Here is a 22,635-nt window from a genome sequence, read left to right as displayed (position 1 = left end):
ATGTTGTTCAAGGGCTTCACACCACACCAAGTCCTACAACATCACATCAAACTATTGCAAATGGGTATGACAGATGGGAAGCTGAATGCAACTAGGAATTCATTCCTCACATTGTGCGATATACTAAATATTGCTAGTAAACATAAGTCTTTGACTCTACGAATAGATGAGGATGACACCCGCAATGTGCACAATTGGGTATTGTAAAACAAGAATCAAACATTTTTAAATCAAATATTTGATGCTACAAAGGAGCAAGCTTTCATCTTGGGTATTCAAACTACTTGGCAATTGGAGGTTTTGAATACGCATGGCAACAATGGCTTGGTTGCCATGCATGGATGCAACTTTTGGGATGAACAAGTACAAGGTAGGTCAAAATTCTTCAATACCATTGTATTTGGATTATTTGTGTTTATTGTTACGTAAGGGCACTAACGTACAATCAATTTGTGCAGTTTTTTCTATACACCATCCTTGTCTTTGATAGCCATCGCAATGGTGTTCCTGTTGCATGGATAATTACATCATCGTGCTCGGGCTACAGACACAAAGGCTTGGTTGAGGGGATTCAGAAATAAAATCCTTGACTACAATAGATCTTGGGAAACGAATGCCTTTATGGTAGATGACATGCAAGTTGAAATTATGGCCATCAAGTAAGTATTATGACCTCTATCTATCATGTTATATGGGAGTTTCGCTTCGTAATCAGTGATCAGTACTGTCCATACAGGGAGGTCTTTGGGGTTCCAATTTATCTTTTTATATGGCATGTACGACGTTGTTGGTTGAAGCAACCGATCAAAAAGGTTCATGATCCATCACTTCGAGCTAACATGTTCAGATGTTTGGGGGACATCATGAACATGCGCAAATGCACTAGTGGCAATACGGTTCAGGAAGAGGCCTCCTCACTTGCTGACTCTTTCATTGACAAGTACAAATCCCAGGAGGCTTTCATTCGTATTTCAAGGAGCAATGGTTTGGATGTTTAGGTAAAAGAGAGAATATGTGAACTAGTTTCAATACAATCAAACTTATTTAATGGAGACTTACATGTTGCCTTATGCATCTGTAGAAATGTGGGTTCGTGCAACAAGAGTACTAGCACATGCCAATCAAGATATAAATGGAAGCATTGAGTCATACCATGGAATTTTGAAATCTCAATTTTTGATTGGAAGGAAGACAATTCATGGACGACGTCTAGATTGGTTGCTTCAGAAACATCTAGGTCCTTGTCATTGTTTCTATCGGTATCAGGATATGTTGAAAGAGGTGGGTTTCAAGCAAAATTTCAACATTATGGATGTTGTAGTCAATTCATATGAGCAAGCCAAGAAGATTCCTGAAGAACATGTAGTGTTCTTGGGTGAAGGCAAGAAGGATGCTAAGGTCCTTAGCCAAAGCAAGGAAGATATTTGGTACACAGTACTCAATGCAGATTGTGAGTGGGCATGTTGCTCCTGCAAATGGGCAATGAAGGGAAATATTTGTAAGCACCAATTGTGAGTCCTAATGTGTCATGCCCACCATGTTATTGGGCGTATCCTTGGACATGTACTACGACACCTTTGCAAGGCCTTCACGTAAGTGCATACCTTTACTTGCATATCATTTGAAGTATTGTTTTAGTATTCTAAGATTTTTACTTACAGGTCATGGCTTCATGAATATGGGGGGCCAAGCACATGCAATGTTGGATTCTTCAGTATCACCACCACATGAGCCTACACCAAGTGAGTGATCATCTTATGTTTATGGTGGAAATCATCCAAGGTTTGTCCTAACAAACGTCCATGTCATTCTTGCAAGGTGATGGTCCCCAAAATGTGGTGGATACTGGTAAATGGGAACAAGAACTATTTGCCACATTTACAAAAGTTCAGGAAGTTTGTGGTAAGCACCCTTTATAATCCTAAGAATAATATAGTATGCTCTATCATCTCAATAAGTCTCAAATGGGATCCTTGCATAGAGGAAATGATGCAGGCCTGCAGTCTCACGCCCTTCATTTCGCCCACAAAACATTTGCTGCCTTGCAACAAATTGAGGCCTCAAAGTTAGACATGGCTTCACATCCATGCTCCCAATTTCAACCAATAGATGATGGATTTGGGAATTCCTTGGTGCGTGCAAACCCTTCATAGAGCAACAATTGTCACATTCTTGAAAGGAGACATGTGCACACAAAAGAGTACTACATCCTTTTCTAGTTCCCCTAAAGAAGAAGAGGGAGAAAATGTAGGAGAAACTAGTCCGCCGTTGCAAGGAAGATGACAACGGAGCTATGTGACAATAGCTATTGAAGGATAGAATTCCTATTCAATAGCTATTTCAAGTCCTTGTCAATATTATAGACAATGTGTTTCTCATTGAGTGTGTTTCAGTAGTAGCATCACTCAAGTCTTTTAACATTATGATGGAATACTTACTTGAGATTTGTCATGTGATTTTCATGATTGTATCAGAAAAGGTCCATTTTAAGATATTTCAACAATTCGTTTGAAAGGTCCTTATAGTTTGCAAGGCCATCATCGTAGAAAGTCCATCATTATAGAAAGCCCACAAAAGGGAGAGAATGACCAAATACCCTACAAATGGGTGAGAACACCAAATTGTTGCATTCTCTGAAACATATGCTTTGGAAAGTGAGTAAGTGCACCCATTGAGCATCCTTTTGAATTGCATCTAGCCTTATTATGTCTCAAAAGGCATCCTTGCATCCAGCCTTATTATGTGCCAAGTATCCCTAATTAACTTGCCTAAATCCACAATTGTGAGGCCCACATTGACTTGCCAAGGTTAACAGAACCCTAAATCCGCAATTGTGAGGCCTGCATTGACAGTTCATGGACATGAGAAATATGTTCTAAGAATGAATCCTCTAGATGAGGTATAATCCAAAATGTTTGCATACCACATGCCCAAGACCACTTGACTATTAAGCAACCAGATGAGCCACAATTTTATACATACACACAGCATTATTTACCCATCACGCTAAAAAGAGAGACACAAGGATCGATTCCAAAATACACACTGTGGAAAACAACAATAACCCAATGGAACCACGATCAACAAAGCTGAAATTGACTTTGGCAAGCATCAAAACAACATTGTTGGAATATTGAGTAGTAGATTTGCATTAACCATAATTGTAAATGACCAAGATAGTGCCACACCAAGGCCACTCTCCAAGAAGAGTTGAGACTACATGAACAATAAGGGTAAAAAGCAAGAGAACATCACAACAAATCATGGCGAAAACTATCAGCACTTAGACTACCTTGTGTTGGCATCGCTCGGTTGAATGATCTCCATACTGGGATGAGGCACGTCACAAGTACTATATTTATGTCGACCAGCATTAGAAGCTTGTATAAGGATATCACTCCCCTCAGCTCGCACTTGTTGCTCCCCCATATCCAAAGAATATGGAAAAGCAATGCACAATCTGGATCACGTATGCATCACACTCATGGCATCCAAGTAAATGTACAATATAGACTTCAATTCAAACATTTCACCTTATGCCATCCCTTGACTACTGTCACGGGTATTATCCAATACTTGCTGAGATTGGGAATCACTGCAACGACCTCCATTCACTATCGTACCAAGTCGACCCATGGTATTGTAAGCTGCACCAGCAAAGAAGCATACATTTCACATATAGTATTGTAGAAAAGGACATGCGAGAGGAAACATATCAGAGAAAAATGATTAAAATATACCCTGTCTTTCAACAGCATTCCTAGACATAGATGAATCGATGGTCACATGGTCGGGATCACTAATACCTATACGGATAGAAAAACATGGGTGGAGAAAAGGAGAACACATTTAAAAACATAATCACTATACACTTCACAACACATACCCTGATTTGCATGTTCTTCAAATTGAAGTCCAATTTCGTTAGACCTGCAAAAAGAGCCTATAAAAAGAGCACCCATCATAGCGAGTGCACTCGTCGAGAAACTTCCTATTGCCAGCCATGCTTTTGGCCCAAAAGCCAGTTGTAAGGTAGTTGCGAATGAAGGTGTTCTTCTTCGCAACGTAATAATCCACATGTTCCTTGCACACACGCTACAATATTGTCTCCATCTTCACAGAAGCTTTGACAACCATAGCATACTTTATTCGGTATGCCTTTTCATCAAACTTTGTTGGTTTGGTAGGGGTACCAGGCGATGCCATGAACCTGGAAAGTCTACCTCGCTTCATGCTAGGCACTATCAAGGCTCATGGGTGCTGTGTGATTATATGGTTATTTAAAAACTCAAGGCGGGGGCATATGCTTTGTCACATGCTGGAACCAAACACACATACTTCTTTATGCAAGGCCCATTGGGCTTCTTGCCAAACCTACATTCTTCCCACTACATGAATGCATGGCTGTGATTAGAAATCTACTTACCAAGACATTAAAAACAAATGAGAAGTCATAGAAAACTAACACATCACCTACATCAGGTCCGCACCTTGTGACTTCAAACCTTGGTGTACATTTGCCATTAGATCTCCCCTAGCCCGAGCTGCCTGCAACTGTGGTAGCATGGTATCATCAGCTGGTTGCTTCTCCGCGCGCCGCCCACTAGTCATAGCCATGGTGATGACCATATTGAAATTTGAAACAAGGGATTCCAAATCGATTGCTTCGGCCTTTGCAAAGCCAGAAAGTTCGTTGCCTTGTCCTGTGCATGCAGTGGATTCCAAATCGATTGCTTCGGCCTTTGCAAAGCTGGAACGTTTGTTGCCCTGTCCTGTACATGTAGTGGATTCACAGTCTGAATCTGAGAGAACAAAGATGGTCTCAAGCGTTGGTGGCTCTTGATGTTGCTCCTCTTCACATGAAGAGGGTAAATTTTCAATAAGGAAGCACACACAGGATGAATCTCCTAGGTTTGAAATGAAGTCTGTGGGGGTGAGTGAAGAAGAAAGAGAGGACGCCATGGAGCTACACTTGCCACTGAACTTCCTAGGAGGGAACACCAAGAAGACTGGCAGAAATGCCATGCAAAGTGAGAGAGCAAAAACAGAATGCAGGAGCTCTGCCTTCGTTGTTAACAACGCCTTCATTGTTTTGGAGCAATATTTTGTATATTAAGCTTTTAGTTAATGCTGATTACCCACAGCAGTCCTTCGACTGGCAGCTGGCAGCTTGATAGCCAGGATGCTGGTCATGCATGCAGTTGACCAATGGCCAGGGCAAGATGCAGCTGCACATGATGATGATGATGATGATGAAGGTCACGATGGCGACGGTGCTGAAGTGATGATTTGCTACAGACAAACAAGGCACCCCGTACCACACAGAGAAAGAGGAAAAAGACGACGATGACTACGGCTCCTGAAAATGTATCACTAAAGAAATCACCACGTACCTACTCATTAAATATCGCTACAACTTATCAGAATATTCTCCATGATCACATATCACCCTTGCTATGCATGTAATATCTCATTCTTCTATGTTGAAGAGCTTATTAAAATTTCATATGGTTAGAGTATTATCCTTGTTCCGGTTGTATAACTTTATTCTTCTAATGCACAAAAACCTATCATATTGGAATGACCATGAAGGTTGATATACACTTTTATTAGCTCCATGGTTACATTTGAAATGTCTTCATCATCTCTTCCACCATAATCATCATCTTCTTGCCTAGCAACAATAGCAACAAGGTCATCAACTTCATTGCCATAATCATGAGCATGCCTATTTTCATGCTTCAATTGGCACCCTATTGTTCACAAGATCTACCAGGGTCCATCATCTTGGCATCAAAGCCATTGTCTCCAGCAACGATAGCAGAAGGAGGACCAATAGAGGCACCACTATAGAACATCATCATGTTCACCTAAATAGCATGTTGTAGCATATCCCTCCTTTTCACCCACTGACATCTTCTCTACTACTCTTCGCTCCCCCTTCTTTTCCTTCTCTCTTCTGTGTCCCAAAGGCAATATGACTTGGATATATTGTCCAAGTATAGTATGATAGCATGTAAGCCTCTTTTAGTGCTATTGAAGAAAAATGTGAAGTTGAATGCTGATGTGGAGATGAGGCCCTACTATATTCAGGAGGATAGTAGGGAGTATGATTTACATGACTATCATAAGGCAAGACTTGAGTTATGTTATTGGCCTTGTCAGTCAATTTATGCATATGCCTAGAAATCCTCATTGGATGTAGCTAGATACATATTGAGGTATGTGAAGTCCACTTTGCATTATGAACTTCTTTATGAGGTAGCTAAGGATTATACATGTGTTTGGATACATAGATGAAGATTGGACAGGTAGCATGTTTGACAAAAGATCCATTAGCGGATTTATGTTTTATCTTGGTAGTGTACCAGTTATATGGAGCAACAAAAAGCAACCTATAGTTGCTTTATCGAGTACAAAGGATGAGTATAGAGGTGTTGCTATGGCAGCATGTAAGGTGATATGGTTGTAAAAGTTATTGGATGATTTGGATGTATAGGGAGATTGTCCAATTAGCATTCACTATAACAACATGAGCATCATATAAGTAGCTAGGAACCTAGCATTCCATACTAGCCTATAAAACACATTGAGATACATCATCACTTTGTAAGAGAGAAGATACTTGTATGAGAGATCAACTTGGTATATATCAATAGCACACATGATTAAATAGCTAACATTTTCATAAAGGCACTGGATGTAGAGAAGCTTCAAAAATTTTGAAGCTTACTTGGAGTTGTAGAGATACAGTTGAGCTTGGGGGGAGTGTTGAGATGGCAAGCTCAACAAGTATAGACATTGATAATGGAGTGTCTAGTTAGATGGGTATGTGCGTCTACACTTAGCACATTGGTGGTCATTTATGATGCTCACATAGCCACTAGCTTATTACTTATTATATTTGGTTTGTCGCACCTACCTACGCTAGTATAATTATAGCGCCAGTCAATTAGTATAGTTAGTTATGCACTGTTTGACATAGTAGGCCACTTTCTTTATTATATATCTTATCTATACTTTGTGTACATTGAATTGTATGTGAAGGAAGAAGAAGAAACTAGCAATGAAACATTTTGGCCTCTATTTCTCGTATTGTGTTCTTGAGTGAGCTTCCTCTTGTGTGTATAGCATATATTTGATGCAACAGCTCAAGCAAGTCCCTCTACCACACGATTCTTGACACCTTAGAGCATACCCAAAAGCACCTCCTACACTTGCACATTAGCTACTACACAACTTGCACTCATCTTACATCTTAGGATACATCATATATATTATACATAAACATATTGCACTAGTGCACTATACTTAGGCACATTTGTTGCATCTTAGTACACAAGCTTATGAGTGCACTTGCGTGCACACATGCTTATATACCCACTTGCATACACACATATGGATGTACTTACACATGTAGTCGTATGCAACCACCCTGGGGTAGCCATATGCTTTGTAGTGTAAGAGGTGCGTTTGCCTTGAATGCACCTCCCCTTGAAAAGATTTGGGCCTTGGTTGCCCGAATCTTCTTTGAACCACGCCTCTTTGTCTTCTTGCCATTGGTGGCTAGAATCTTCGTTGATTGGCACTCCCTTCTTAGCTTTTCTCCTAGTGCCCTTGGAGGTACATATATGGCTTGAAGCTCTTTCAAGTTGTGACTATTTGACATGCTAGGTTGCAGCATCCTGCTTGGCGCTTCTCGGGAGGTCCATTTCTCTTGTGTCAAGAATCCTCCCCCACTTTGCACAACTTAACTTTGAAAAGATATGGGGGAGTCTTCTGCCAGACTGAGTTGCACAAAGAGCATGTGAAGCATGAGCAAATCGCATGACATGCGTAGAAGTTGCATGCCATTTGGCCCATTGCGTGAGATCCATGTCTCTTGGATCAAGTATCCTCACCCTCTTTGAGCCGCACACCTTTGGAAAGATAGGATGAGAGTACCAACCCTAGTTCCCTAGACTGGTGGGTTGGAGCACTTGGACAGCACGTGGTGATGATGAGTTGCATCAAATCTCCATGTGTGTAAAGTGAGAGCCATTTTCCTTGCTGCAATCACCTTTGGGCCTCTGTTTCCTAGATCTAACCTTGTCATGTGCAAGAAAAGGAGGCAGGCTTTAGATGTGTCCGTACATGCCATGCCCACTTGAACTTTTAGGCACTTGCTATTCAAATCATGCTCTAGAACCTTGCATAGTGCACTGAGCCCATGTTCTTACACTTAGTAGACACCCATCAACACATACTCTACCTTGCACTTAGTAGACACCCATCAACACCTCAACACACCACAGTGCACTAGCTTCACTCTGTTGAAATGCATGGATCTAGAGCATGACTATGGTGGATGGAACACAAAGACAATGTTCATGTGATGGCACAGATTAGAGAAACCAACTATTACTCAAGTGAATTAGGTTCCAAGATGGAAGCTTGGACTCATAAACACAATCTTGAGTATGACACTGACTATGACTGAAAGGACAAAGTACAATTGTATTCCATCATTGAATGATAAGAAGGTACATCACTTTATAGGCTCATGACGATTCCCTTTTTCTTCACTGTGCATATGGGATTCACGATATCTCTTCTTGGAGCATACATCATTTGTCATATCTTTCAACACCCCCCCCCCCCAAATGATGAGTTCCTACACTCGCTAGTTTTTGCCCCCACTACATGATGACATGGCTCGGGAGATTAGCTCATAGGCAGCCTCGTCGAGTTAAAGATTGAAACTTTACATCTTTGGCAAGGGTTTTGTTTTACAAAGCAAATCCACTAAGGGAAACAAAATTCACTATGGAAAAACATAAGATCCACTATGGGAAATATAATTTCTTCAAAACAATATGTCAGAATTGTTGTTGATAGTGGAAGCATCTTCTTCATTCATGAATTGATTCTAATGATGGTTACCATTGTGCACATGTTGTGCTCTTTTATGGTGGAAGCATTCACTAGGTATATGGCTAGTCTTACCACAATAATGACATGTCATCCGATCTTTGTTGTCGGAGTTGAATCCTTGGCCTCGTCCCTTTGCTCCATAATTTCCTTTGGTGTACAATAGATTGTCTTTCTATGTTAAGGCAACTCCCTTTGCATCTTTGTTTTTATGTTTAGTTTCTTCATCAAATAGAGAGTGTTCAGTGTCCTTAAGTGAGAGATTTAGAACATTACTTAGGTAGATGCAAGGTTCTCATATGGTTCTTGATTTACACTTGCTAGCAATATTGATATGGCTTTATCTTCATCAATGTTCTTCTTTAGAGTAGCAAGTTGAGTTTTTAGGCTCTCAAACTTATTAATATACATGGTCATAGAAGAACTATCTTTTACATCCAGTTTGTAGAATTGCATGAGTAGTTTTACCTTGGAGTTTTTAGATAGAGTTCCAAAGATCTTGTCAAGCTCATCCCATGCCTTTTTTGCATCTTTGATGCCTGAGATATGATACCATACATCATCAGATAGTCCCCAATCAATGATTCCTAGAGCCTTGGTTCCCTCTAGGAAACCCTACTGTGGCAGCCATAGCCACAAGCACCAAAGCTCATATTTGTTATTATTTCTTTATTCCTCTGAGTTCAAGAAACTCATTGTCATTATGATCTACTATCGCACAAAAGACATAGCAAGATTCACCACTCAAATCATCAAGGAGGGGAAGTTTTACTGGAAGATTTGAAGATCTCAAGCATCATCAAGCTCCTTTGAGGGCCTGCAACTCTCTCTAAGCATAATTCCAACTTAGTTTCCAAAAATCATTCAAACGATTTACCAACAAGGAGGGGACTCAAGTTATAAGACAAGGATCAAAGAATCATCATCAAGCTTGACATCTAGTTCTTCACAGCTAGTATCTCTTGATACTAACCTAGTGCTTCTTAGCACCTGTGTTTCTTGACATATCCAATAACAATTCATTTGTTGGTTTTACTTCAGTTCTTGCAATGACAAACATGAAGATTTTTAATGTGGAATGCCCAATTGATTAAATCTCTTGTAAGCCTCAGTCTCATTGTAAAAGGATAAACACTGCCCGAGTATACTCGTGGTAAGACCTCCTTCAAAATGTTTGAACTTGAGCAAATAGCCAAATTCATTGGTGAAGGCTTTCATGCCTAGAATGAAAAGACAATGTACCATCTCATGAGGAAGGACCTTTGGGATCTATTTGAGGATGATATAGAAGATGCAAATAGCAAGAAGGAAGATGATGAAGACAAGTTCATTGAAGAAGTCTAGCTCAACAAAAAAGAGTGGAAAAGATGCAGTAACTCGTATCAACACCTACTTGCCTCAAGATTTGGTGGGGAGAAGCTTATATAGCAAGCTTCAAATGCCCTATAGTTGCAGGGAAGATTGCGGCCCTGCATGTAGCATGGTAGCAGTATGAACAGACGCATGCGTAAAATAGGTAGCGATGGCAAATTTCTAAAATCTTGGGCTCTGGCTAGGACAATGTTGGTGTTTGATGTGCCACGGAGAAGCTTTGGAAGTCAGGAAATACTTTCCCAAAGGGAAGCACTGGAAGATATGGCACGTAGAGAGAGATTTAGAAGCTCCACAACTGAGGTATGTCCTGTTGGCTATAGCTGCCATGGAAGGTCAACTGGACATAGAGGTGGAAATTGAGCTCATGAGCTGACAATGAGCTGACCATAAGTGAAGAGAAATTGAGAGAGCAAAGAAGGGAGCTGTGTTGAGCTTAACCATGCTCACCATGGCTTTGATACCATGTTGAAATGCATGGATCTAGAGCATGGCTATGGTGGATGGAACACAAAGACAACGTTCATGATGACATAGATTAGAGAAACCAATTGTTACTCAAGTGAATCAGGTTCCAAGATTGAAGCTTGGACTCATAAACACAATCTTGAGTATGGCACTGACTATGACTGAAAGGACAAAGTACAATTGTATTCCATCATTGAATGATAAGAAGGTACATCACTTTAAAGGCTCATGATAGTTCCCTTTTTCTTCACTGTGCATATGGGATTTAGGACATGTCTTCTTGGAGCTACATCATTTGTCATATCTTCCAATGCACTCTAGTGCATTAATTCTAGTACACTACACTAGCACACATGCACTTGCATATGCACTCACACACGCACTCGCATACATGCTTATACGTTTACTTGCATGTTTGTTGTGTGTGCTTGTGATTGTATCCTTAGTCATCCTAGCCCCATTACACATAAGCCTTGCACTAAGCCTATCCTTGTGCATTTGTGTGCACTTGAGTGTAATTATGTGCACTTGCGTGCGCTTGAGCGCACTTGCACATAGCCCCAATATAGTGCACTATTCTTATAGCATAGCATCAAGCTTAGTGCACACATGCACTCCTATGCCACTAATGCACACATGCACTAGGACACTCACCCTGCATGACCCTTTCACGAGCATCTAAGTGCACTACATATGCTTGAACTAGCTCACCTTACATATCCCTTGTATCTACATAAACTATATCATAGTGTACTAAATTGTATACTAACATGCTATAGTCGTATCTAACACACATATGCTACTACACACACTAGTGCACATGTACTAGGGTACCCCATCTTAAGCTTTCTTAGAGCATTCACTTGCACATAACTTACACGTGTCCATTACATGTAGTCACCTCAATATACATAGTGCACACTCTTCCACCCAACCATCATTAATTCACTCATATAGATACATATTCATGCACACGTAGTCTACCCCATATTGCACTATCCTCACACTTGTGCACAAGCGCACACATGTATTTGTGCATAATGAACTTTGTGTTTCTATCCCTTGTCCATCCCTAGTATAGGTTTTCTTTACACTTTAGCTCACATATGTATGCACTAGTAGCAGCACGCATGCACATTGACCGACACTTCCATTCTAGGAGACTCATCCTAGTGCATCTCTAAATGTTCACCTTTGCATACCACACCTAGGCCACACCCATACACATTTAGGCATAAGGCATATAGGTTGAATCACACCATTGCACATATTCCTTCATGCAATGAAACTTTGAGGATTGAATATAAACCAAAAGCCAAAACATAAAAATGGAGTTGAAACAAAAGAGAACTCATTGTCAAAAATCAATCGAATTGAAAAATATTGTTGACTTGAGTCTAGACTATCTACAGTGTTAAAATTTGGTTGTTTTGTGAATTCACAAGTTGTTTGGAAAAGAGAGAAAGCGTACTTGCATATACAAACTTAAATGCACTTGAATGCTACTTGAATTTAGGAAAATGTGCAATCACGGCTTAGGACTACCAACATAAACTTGTGAAAAACATTGGGAGAATTGAATAACTTGACTAAGTAAAAAAAACAAGAATAAGAAGTGGAGACAAGAATAGACAAAAGAAACCAAAGAACACCCAAAACATCAAAGGAGAGACCTAGGATTTAAAAATCTTAGCGTGACTTGGAAATTCTGTCCCCCACCAAGAGTGAAGACCATAATCCTAGTGGGACAACATGGATGACTTCTAGGATACCATGAATCCTTCCCAACGCATTCAAGAATTGGATACCTTCAATATGATCCTAGAAGCCATGGTACCAAAATTCATGAAGTGGAATGATGAAGGCACAAATCAACTAGTAGATATCAATAACAATACACGACAACATGTTGCACACATAGAAGCCTAGATAGATTGTGTCTATAGAAAGATATTGGATACAAAAGCAGTAGGGCCCTCATAATATGCTCTATCAAATTTAGTGTAGTCATGATTCTCTAATCACATGTACATGCTTCAAGTAGGGATACACATGACTCAAATCCTTTGTAGTACTGGAATGGGTAACACCCCAATCCAAGGTGACCAAGCCAATGTTTCACTTGAAGCTAAGAAAATCAAGGAAGATACTCTTAGGTGCCTAGAACTATATATACAAATATGTGAACATAATAATCTTAACCTTGCCATGATATCAATATAATACTTAGAGTCAATTTAAGGTGAACAAGAACGAATTGAGAATACATGCTTAGGTATCACAGAGCAGTCATATTGTGTAGCTCTTGACTTTGAACAAGAAAATTTTCAAATGACAAGGACTTGGAAAATGGACACATGTTCAGAAATGTTGAAAACCTTACCCAACTTCATATAGAGATGGCTCAAATACAACTCAAAATACAAACATCATGTGATCTACTTAGAAGGATGGTAAAAAATGCACAGGTCTTGTAGTCATCATAGGACTTACTACTCCAAAAATTGACCATAGCAAGGACACACAAACCTAAAGCTTGTTGTCAAAAATACCATCAATTGGCTATATGACCTGTTTTTTCCCAAAACAAATACAACCCAATGCAAACAATCCCCAATGCATTTATTGTAGCTACACTCTCTTGTCTCAAGATTGTCCTAAACACAAGGCATCTAGTAGCAATCCATTTGTGCCTATCATCTCCACATGTATGGTCAAGGCTATCAATATCGACTTGGAAGAGTTGATTCCACCTACCTAGCTTAGTCAAATTTATTGCTAAAAAACAAAAGCACATAGTTGAAGCTCTCATTGACAAAGGAGATGACTATATTATCCTCACCTACCTTGCATGGACCACCCAAACTTGTGTGGCTCACATAACAATCAATTCATATATGGGGGATGCTCATACTCTCTACTAGAAAAATGTAAAATTTTGATGACCCTAGAAACTAAAAGCTTGCTAGACATGTTGCATGCGCTTCCAAACCAAGAGGATGTAGGGAAGGAAATCTTTCTTGGGAGGCCTTTCAAGTGCACAACTAAGTGCGATGTGGACTATGAAGCACATTGAAAATACTTGACCCTACTTGTTGTTAAGATAATCACAACCTTTAGCACATGTGAACTTGTCCATGTGTAAGGGAAGGGTAAATGACCTATATCTAGGCCAATTCTACACCCTAGAGAGAAAGCAAAGAAGTTCCTAAAGGATTGCTAAGAACATAAGAGGAAAGCATCTCGCTCAGTGAAAATTTCCCCTATTCAAGTCAAAAATTCAAATTATCCAATAGCTCTAATGTACTTCTCAATGTTGCCAAAAAAAGACCACCACACAAAAGCAGGCAAAGATATTGGCGATACAACCATAGACATTTTTGAGTCACAATCACTTGATGTAGTTGCCAAATCCAAGGAGAGATTGATAGTAGCTAAGTCACAATTGCTTGATGTAGTTGCTTAATCTAAGGAGAGATTGATAGTAAGTGATGAGCCATCAACTTCAAAGAAAAGGAGGCGAAGTGCCACCCACATAGTGCTAGTCAAGACAAGAAGAAATGCTCAAAGGAGGAGAAAATAGAGCCATTGAAGAAATAGAGGTAGCCAGTTGAGGTAGTTAGTAGCCCATGTAGAAGTCCAACGTCTCCTAAATCTTCTTTACCCAAGAAAAAAGGGAAAATTTAGCAATAGGAACCTAGTGTGGTTTCTTGACCTAATAAAATAAATCCACAAAAGGTAGCCATGAATATGCCCACTCCCTATCAATCTATGAGTTTGACCAAGCAATCATGCTTGACTGCCCCACAAGTACATAGTCCATTGACTTTATTATTGGGATCCCAATAGTCATAGGCTTTGGTTGTGACAAACTTGTTACATCAACAAAGGAACAAGCCCCTATTAGTTCACTAAAGAAGTGAATATTAGTTCTACAATTAAGAGCATTATGAGCTTGATGCCTCATAAAATGTCCTCGTCACATATAGAACCTCCAGAGCACTTCAAGCCTTAGCACAATAAAAAGTCTCTCATGGTGATGGCACATGTGATAGTGCAACAAACTAATGAACTAGAAAGGAAGCATCTTGTAAAACTAGATAACAAGCTAACATTACTCGCATATGCATACGAACATACTAACATGGGAAACCCAATTGAAGAGCATAACAAATCTCTTAGAAAAGCCAATGATAGGGGATGAGCAGCAACACATCTTCTCTTGTTACATATACGTTGCTAAGGAAGTGATGAAGGCTATGCCAAAAGCAATGGCTAGAGAGCTATACTTATTTCCCTCATTCTACACTGACCTTTGTGAGACAAACAAGGAAGAATTAGAAGCACTAGAACAAAAAGCAAAAGAATAAAGTGTGTTTGGGTAGAATTGGTATTCTAACCAAAGTTTGGTAGCTAAATTTGGTAGCAAACTAATGACTATTATAGAGCAAAGAAAGTCTCTTTGGACCTCAATCCATGATTCCATGTAGGTGGCCCCTACCTCCCTACAAGTGCTATCAACTATCTACAGTATTGAGCTTTCTAGACATGCCCAACAATATCCCTTGTACAATGAACTCATTGTAGAGGAACTAGTACATGTGACTAGCAAGTTATGACAAAGAAGCATGGTACTTGATGTTATTGCCTATGTTTTTTTCCCATACCTAAGACCTAGAACTTCTTGACATCTATGCTTTGCTTCCTAATTTGTCTTTTGATTTTTCTCTTGAGAAATCAACTTCATCATCAAGTGTTAACCCTCAAACGAACAAGGTGGAAAATCTGAAAAATCTAAAGCAGAATACAAAGGCCAAGGCAAAAGTGAAACGGAAGACAAAGGCACGCCAAGAAAAATATTTTGTGAAAAAGCACAGGGCGCACCATGATTTATTTTAACAGTGCCGGGTTCTCACCCGTGCAATTTGTAAAGGTAGATGGGCAGTAGGAAGGAAGCTAGGAAGCTAGGAGCACAATGGGAAAAAGGGCCTAGGGCCATGTAAAAAAGGGGATAAGGGGATGGCTGCCCAAAAGGGATTTAGGATTTTGTATATAAAGTTGAAAAGTGAATGAGAAGCTCATTCTTGTGTGTGGCCAAAGGTGGCTCTCCTCTTCTTCTTCTTCTTCTTCTTCTTCTTCTTCTTCTTCTTCTTCTTCTTCTTCTTCTTCTTCTTCTTCTTCTTCTTGCTTGCTTGAGCTTGTGCTTGAGAGAGGGAGTGTGAGAGTGTGAGGCAGTGAGTGTGTGAGGGTGAGGGACTGGGGTGGAGAAGGTCTTCGTCTTCTCCTCTCTTCTTATCTTCTCTTCTCTTGCTCACAGCAATGGAGCTTGAGGATGGAGCTCGCTTGAAGCTTGCACTTGGATTGTGGAGCTACCGGAGTGCTTGGGAGAGAGGAGGTAACTTGATTGGGCATAGAGAAAATCTCACTACACCCATAGAGATGGATGGCACATTGGCTATGTGAGAGATAGCCATTAGTGCTCGGCTTGGAACGCTTGAAGTAATAAGTGGTCCGTGTGTCTCAACAGTTGGGCCTCTACATTTTGGTTCCATTGCTGGGACCAACAGATTCAAGCCTTGAGTGCTTGCATGCTTCGAAACGAGCATTGAAGTAGGGTTTTCCCTGAACTGGTGCTTGAGGTAGATAGGTAGGAAGCAAGAGAGTTTGAAGAGGTATTAGATCTCCTTAGCAAGTAGGTTTATGGTTTTTTGGAATTGAAAAGGTAGGTTTGAGTAGCATAGGTACTTTCTTTATGATTTTTGTTTGCATTTAGGTAGGATCGAAAACATTTAAGCACACAATAGGGTTTTCTGTTGCTATATAGCAGGCTGAAACATGGGAAAGAATGGAAAAAAATGAAATGTTGGGTTAAATGTTGGTAAGGGGAGAAGGACTAAGGTGAATACAAGCCTGGGCAGGGTAATAAGAGGCCAAGAGTAGCAAGGAAGACTACATTTTGCATTACAAGGTTTCGAGAGAGCTGGGGGAGAGAGAGAGAACTTCATTGTGTGGACCCACTTCAATCTTGCCATCGAGGAGTTCTTTGCCCACTACAGGTAATTCCATACCTTCCCCTGCATGTGTAGCTAGGATCTGGAGGTGCTCGGCCAGTGGGAAGGCCTTGATCACTTGGTGCGAAAATTCTGTGTAAGTCCGGGCAAAAAACGCATCGTACTCGGCCTGTCTGAGTGACGGCGTTTCTGGGCCGAGTCCCAAAATTGGCCCTCTTCACACTTAACTTAGACCCCTACCACTCAGCCCACTTGATTCGGCCCTCGGTTGTTCGATCATTTAGCCACTACCACTCGGACACCCACCACTCGGCCCATCCGAGTCGACCATTTGGACGAACTTTGTATTCGGCCCGCCAGACTCAACCCTTTGACGCTTGGCCCAATCGACTTGGCCCACTAACGTTCGGCCATTCGGCCCTCGGACAACCACATTTGGACGGTCTGAATTTGACATTTGGACCAGTTGCATTCGGCCCTTTCTCATTCCAGGGCCGTTCAGACGGGCCAAATCGGACATTCAGCCCCTACAATTTGGACATGTTGGGTCAAATTTGGATATTTTCAAATATTTAACCTATAGACCTCGAAACCGACCCCCCCAGAGACCATATAGAGCCAAAAGCATATCATAGATCTATCACTAGAGTAATATCTAGAGCAAGTAGTTCAAAACTTTAGTCCTTCAACCGCACATGGTGTTTACTGTAACAGCCCTACGGGCCGAGGGGGAGTGCCCCACTTGGACCCCTGTAGACCCCCTCCGCACCTCCCCCAAGTAGATTGGAGAGAAAATGCATGCCGTGACAAGTGCTCCAAATTAGATCCTAGTGTAGTAATGGCTCTGCACAAGCATAGATTCTCACTTGCAAAATAACAACCAAAAGCCCATACCCAAACAAAGACAAATAGAGACCCTAAAACCTCAATGGGCCAATCTAGCCAACAAGGGCAAAAAGGCCATACCACAAAAACATGTATAGGTTGCATTCAGATTGCATCTAGTCAAAACAAAATGCAACAACATCAAGCTACTGCGAGGATGGCTGGACATGACAATGCTGACAATAAATGCACCTTGAACGGCACTACACAGACCACCGAGGACATCAATAGAGAATCCAAATCTAGCTGTGTAGTAGGGGACTCAAGGGCATGCATCAAAAGGCTTAAATTTACAAGCCAAGGCCTAGAAAATGAACACATAGTACTATCTGCTTATCTTAGGGTCAAACTCACCGCAAAAAGAGAGCATAGTGTTGATGCTCTTGTCAATGAAGAAGCAGATTTTAATAACTTGACCTACAAAGCATGGACTCTGGTAAGCCAACCAGAGCTTACACCGACTAATTCAACTCTTAGTCCATATATGGGGGGACACCCACAAGCACTCATAGGAAAGTGCAAAATCCTGGTAACTATTGAAACTAAAAGCTTGCCTATCCTATTCCATGTTCCTCCAAATAGCGCTAGTTGTGGAAAGGAAACCCTCCTAGGATGACCCTTCAAAAGGGGGACAAAGTGTGAGGCTAATTACATAGCACAGAGGATACACTTGACACTATCGAGTGTGTGGATAATCACAACATTTAGTAAGGGCGACCTCATCAAACCTCGAGAGAAAGACAAGGGACGTTCTGACATACTAGGCAAGTCTAGTGATGAGAGCAAGGACTTGTTGGAAGAGTTGATACAAGCACATGTTGAACAAAGAGAACCAATGAGCGAGGCCATGATCGAAACAAGAAGGTCAAGGAGACAATGCCAAGGATAGGCTTTAGACTTACAAATATCATAGAAGACCCCAACATGTCTTATAGACGAAGGTATCGATGGAGAGCCAACACAATGCTACGATGGATATCCAAAGCACTGCTATGTTCTCAAGGGTATTGCGCAAGTAATTGATGGATTTGGGTACCAAAACCCCCTGTTGCTAAACCACCTCTATCAGCTAAAGGCCAGGACATATCAAGAGCGAAGAAGTGCAGGAGGAAATCTAGATGAAAATCCAACCAGGTCTCCACTCAACAAGGGTTGAGTGACTAAGCCCCTCACGATTGAAATCAAGAAACCAAATAGGACTATTTGAAAGGTAGATCCTCAACCTAGCGGGTTTAACAAGCAGATATCAAATGTAATCATTGAGGGTACACAAAAGCCACTAGTAACCAAGGAGCCTTTGATTTTCCAAGAGGATAACAAGCATCATAGGCACAACATTGCTCATGGTAAGGTTAATTGCTCAACAAAGCAAATGGCAGAATCATCTAACAGCCACGAGCAAATCTTCTAGCCAATGTCAAAGCCACTTATACGAGTCCTAGGCCTCCTACACCCTCTTTCCCTAAGTGGACATAGTAAGCACAATAGCACAAGTGCAACTTCTCAATCCCAATCTCTATCTCCATCTAAGCTTCCAAATATCCAAGAGGTGGGACATGACACCACCTTAATTCTCAACCTAGGGATATGCATGTGCAATCCACTGTGGCTAGCTCAACTAATGCTCAATCTGCACAAGTGTTTGCTCAAAGGGCAACAAGAGACACGATCACTTCTGATCTGCATAAGCACTTGATACTGCAATCCACCGATGGTGGCCAATCCACTGAACTAGCTACTATTGCTTCCAACGAGGAATCGGATGAGGAGCTAAACGGAGGGGAATTAGCTGAAGAGCTAGACTCTCCAAAAAGAGAGGCAGTTGTACCCTCACAACCTAGCAAGTTTGTTCAGCAGGTCATAGCTACGTCCCATGAGAACACACCAGAGAAAGAGAAGGCTGAGGCCCAACCAAGCACATCAACATCTAACCTAGTTCAGGGTCCTGAGTCTTTAAGGGATACACCTTCATTGACCAAGAAAAAGAGGAGAAAATAGCAAAAAAAATGGCGATCACAAGTCATTGTGGACATCAAGAAGATTGAGACCAAGAGTAGTGAAGAGCTTGGGAAGAATAAAGGATCGAGTCCACCCACTAAGGAATCCATTGCCATCTCTCCTAACAACGGTGAAACCTCAGACACATCCGTGTGTTTTGATAAGTCAAAGCAACCAATACCATCAAAGGTTGCTTGCAGCACTCAATCCACCGACAACAAAACTTGCATTAACCAATCAAGAGTGGATACAACAGTGTCACAACAGGATGACAAAACTATACCAGTCACATCCGAGGAGAACCATGACACAATAGCAGCAAAGCCTCAGGAAAAGCACGAAAACCCCAAGAATATAAGCAATCCTAGCATTGACTGATCTTGCTCATCTAAACCCGACCCCCTAGCTATGATAAAGCCTAGAGAAACTCCTAGAACCTTGCATGAGATAGCTACCGAGAAAGTTTTCATAGAACATAGAAGTGTCACAGAGTGCTTGACCAAGTTGGATGCTAAACTCAAATTATTCGCATACGTCTACATCCTTGTAGACATGGGCACATTCCCTAAGGAGCAACTTGAGAAATACTTGCCATGTCCTCTATCCTGGAAAGAGAAAGAATGTCTTAGCACTATGACACGCTCCTACATAAGCGCATGCAACCAAATCTCTTAGAGATAGAGCAACTTAAGCAACAATCAAAGGGTCGAAGTCAATTTGAAGAACGTTGGTTTGAAATTCACGTTATAGTGGCCGAACTAGGAGCCCAGATTATGATGGTCTCAGAGGAGAAATTGGCCAAATGGCGGTCTCAAAGAGACCCAACCTATGTGGCACCAACTTCCTTCCGAGAATTGACTGTTATTCGGGATATGGACTTAGCCGGAACTGGCGAGGAGAACTCTTTGGCTGATAAGGTTCTCACTGAGGAGGAGCTACATGTTGCAAAAAGACTTGGACAAGGTACCATTCTACTCGATGTTGCAAAATATCTATTGTTATTGAGTAGGCTCCCACGAGAATTGGATGTGTATGCCACACTCCAGTACAATCCTGAGTTTTACAATTGGTTTTTATCCTCACGAAGTGACATAGATTCATAAACATGTACATAAATAAACAATGAGTTTAAGACTATACAGAGATAGTACCAACACACACAAGCAATGATAGTCAAGTGCAGGGAGAAAAGTTTGGATTTGACAGGCTGAACTCCTTAGGTCCTCCTCTCACCACATGTCTAGAAGTTGAGTGACTGTTCCCGCCTCCGAGGGAGGGCATGCAGCCCTCACCACCGCCATGCGAAGCCTTGACTAACACCTCTAAGGACGTAGATGAGACACCATCTCTTTCTACACACTTTCCCCCATTTTTTATTTATCATTCCGAGGAAGAGCCCTTCCCCACTCCTTCATAGCCACTCCGAGCAACTTGGCATTTTTTTATTCCACTTCCATACCATTGCAATTGATCGTGGTAAGCAATGCACGAACGGCCATGGAAAGTACACCGTACTTATCGAGCAAGCCAAGTAGCTACCAGCTACCAAGAGTTTGGTGTCCATGTGTTCAATTATGCTACATTATGTTGCCACAATGCAAAGGATGTCTCATACACCTTCATGTGTACTTCTCCTCAACATTGACGACTTTTCTTCATCCACATGTTTTTATGAGGAACCAGACCAGCAAACTACGTAATATTTAAGAATGCACGAGCACTCACATAATATCTGCACCACAATATATACACCATTTGTGTCCTCAAGTGCAGGACAATACTCTCAGCTTGCTTAGAGTTTGACCTGTCTCCCAAACTAATCAAACTACATCTTGTGTACGATAAGAAGACTAGCCCTACCCCCAGGGAGAGACCACATATAAAGGTTTTCAATTGCAGATATTGTAGCCTCCAATGAAAGTACCATTAGCTCTTCATCAACACTCAACTCTAAATTATTATCCTTCATCATCTTGCAAGCCCACCAAAGAATCATTGCCCGCCCTAGAATCCCCCGAACATCAACACCTGTGCCAACCCATGAGTGTAACTCCCAACAAAAATCGACCCTATCCTCAACTTCAACAATCCTATCACCAACCAATCAAGCCAACAAAGTGCCACCAACCACCTTCATCTGCACCACCACTAAAACTCCTCCAAGGCCAACCACAACAATCCCTTCCACCCACATCTTCGGTGCATGCCAAAGCCTGCTACCTACGACAATGAGTGCCATGGGACAGACACTTGTCTAGGAGGGGGGTAATGTTAACCCTCAGACAAACAAGGTGAAAAATCTCAAAAATCTAAAGCATTAGATAAAGCCCAAGGCAAAAGTGAAACGAAAGACAAAGGCGTACCAAGAAAAATATGGAAACACAAGAAGTGCAGAAAAGTCCTAAATCAAGGAGAGAGGCACACAAGGAAAAGTGCAAGTCAGCACTTTTGTAAAAAAGTGCAGGACGCACCATGATTTATTTTAAGAATGCTGGCCATGCAATTTGTAAAGGTAGATGGGCGGTAGGAAGGAAGCTAGGAAGATAGAGCACAATGGAAAAAAGGGCCTAGGCCACGGCTGGCCATGTAAAAAAGGGGATAAGGGGATGACCACCCAAAATGGATTAAGGGTTTTGCATATAAAGTTGAAAAGTGAATGAGAAGCTCATTCTTGTATGTGGCCAAAAGTGGCTCTCTTCTTCTTCTTCTTCTTCTTCTTCTTCTTCTTCTTCTTCTTCTTCTTCTTCTTCTTCTTCTTCTTCTTCTTCTTCTTCTTCTTCTTGCTTGCTTGCTTGCTTGAGCTTGTGCTTGAGAGAGGGAGTGTGAGAGTGTGAGGGAGTGAGTGTGTGAGGGTGAGGGACCGGGGTGGAGAAGCTCTTGGTCTTCTTCTCTCTTCTTCTCTTCTCTTCTTTTCTATTGTCTTGCTCATGGCAATGGAGCTTGGAACATGGAGCTTGAGGAAGGAGCTCACTTGAAGCTTGCACTTGGATCG

General features: G+C 41.3%; 1 pseudogene; it reads left to right on the top strand.

Annotated features, from left to right (window-relative positions):
* The first annotated feature begins 337 nt into the window (after nt 1-337).
* LOC148020039 (uncharacterized) lies at nt 338-1,750 on the top strand (annotated as a pseudogene).
* The last annotated feature ends 20,885 nt before the right edge of the window (nt 1,751-22,635 follow it).

Source organism: Lygodium microphyllum, chromosome 19 (assembly GCF_053477565.2).
Source record: "Lygodium microphyllum isolate KBCC chromosome 19, Lygodium_microphyllum_v1.1.10, whole genome shotgun sequence".
Lineage (NCBI taxonomy): Eukaryota > Viridiplantae > Streptophyta > Polypodiopsida > Schizaeales > Lygodiaceae > Lygodium > Lygodium microphyllum.
The sequence above is the reverse complement of the archived record's forward strand: the minus strand, read 5'-3'. Positions and strand labels throughout refer to the sequence as shown.